This window comes from Peromyscus californicus, unplaced genomic scaffold, assembly GCF_007827085.1.
Source record: "Peromyscus californicus insignis strain IS unplaced genomic scaffold, ASM782708v3 Scaffold_11__1_contigs__length_118956290, whole genome shotgun sequence".
Classification (NCBI taxonomy): Eukaryota; Metazoa; Chordata; class Mammalia; order Rodentia; family Cricetidae; genus Peromyscus; species Peromyscus californicus.
The window spans coordinates 15,568,854-15,570,441 of NW_026294402.1; the positions used below are offsets into that span (position 1 = coordinate 15,568,854).

General features: G+C 41.0%; 1 pseudogene; it reads left to right on the plus strand.

Moving 5' to 3' along the window:
• Positions 1-681: 681 nt before the first annotated feature.
• On the plus strand, positions 682-846 carry LOC128106007 (uncharacterized; annotated as a pseudogene).
• The last annotated feature ends 742 nt before the right edge of the window (positions 847-1,588 follow it).

Below are 1,588 nucleotides of genomic sequence, written 5' to 3' on the forward strand. Positions count from 1 at the left end.
TGTTTTTTGTTTTCTCTTCTCATTTCCTTAGTGATCCATTCATTGTGCAATAGCATATTGTTTAATCCCCAAGATACTATATGTTTTCATTAGTTTATCTTAACATTTTTAATTAATTAATTTATTTTTTTATTTTAAAATTAATTTAATTTTACATATCAGCCACGGATTCCCCCATCTTTCCTCCTCCCACCCTCCAGCCCTCCCCCCCAATCCACCCCCTACTCCCACCCCCTCCAAGGCAAAGTCTCCCCTGGGGAGTCAGCCCAGACTGGCAGACTCAGTTGAGGCAGGTCCAGTCCCCTCCTCCCTACACAAGGCTGAGCAAAGTGTCCCAGCATAGGCCCCAGGCTCCAAAAAGCCAGCTCATGCACCAAGGACAGGTCCTGGTCCCACTGCCTGGGGGCCTCCCAAACAGTTCAAGCCAATCAACTGTCTGACCCATCCAGAGGGCCCAGTCCAGTCCCACGGGGGCTCCCCAGCTACTGGCTCACAGTTCATGTGTTTCCACTAGTTTGGCTATTTGTCCCAGTGCTTTTTCCAATCATGGTCTCAATATCTCTTGCTCATATAATTCCTTCTCTCTCTTGTTGATGCTGATTGGACTCCTGGAGCTCCATCTGGGGCCCGGCTGGGGATCTCAGCATCTGCTTCCATCAGTCACTGGATGAGAGTTCTATTATCGCTTCTCAGCCTTTTGGCTAAGATCAAGTGTAGTATCTGTTCTTATCAGTTTAACTTACCATTGATTTGTAGTTGTATGCCACTATGGTGTGAGAGAATGCAGGGAGTTACTTCAATTTCTCATACTTATTAAGATTTTCCCTATGTCCTAGTATATGATGAATTTTAGATTGAATATCTTGAACTCCTGAAAAGGACAAGAATTCTGTAGTTTGGTGTTGTGGAATATTATTTCAACTGGGCAAAGATGTGTTACATTTGTTTATGCTGCAGAATAATACTTTAGTTATATAAAGATATATTACATTTTTATACTGCATTTGTTTAATGATGTAAGGATATGTTTAATTATGTAAAGATGTGTTGCATTTGTTTCACCTTTCTTGATAAAGATGCCTGATTTATCTAAATAAAAAGCTGAATGCCCAATAGCTAGGCAGGAAAAGGATAGGCAGGGCTATCAGGCAGAGAGAATAAATAGAAGGAGAAATCTGGTCTTGGGAGAGGAATGAGAGAAAAAAGGAGAGGAGAGAATGAGGGAGATGCCTGGAGCTAGAAGCCAGGCAGCCTCCAGACAGACAGACACAAGAAGCAGTGAAAGTAAGGTACACAAAGGAATAAAGGGAAAAGGCCCTGAGTCAAAAGGTAGATGAAGAGGAACTGGTTAATTTAAGTTAAAAGAGCTAGCCAGAAACAAGCCTAAGCTAGGTCAAGCATTCAAATTAATAATAAGTCTCTCTCTCATGATTTGGCAGCTGGTTGTGGCCTAAAAGAAAAGACCTGGTATACTTTGGTGATAAGATCTTCTATATTTGTATTTACTTATTTTATGATGTTATTTACTGTCATTGATTCTGTTTATTTTTTATCTAGGTCACCCATTCTAGGTATCAGTGCAGAATTG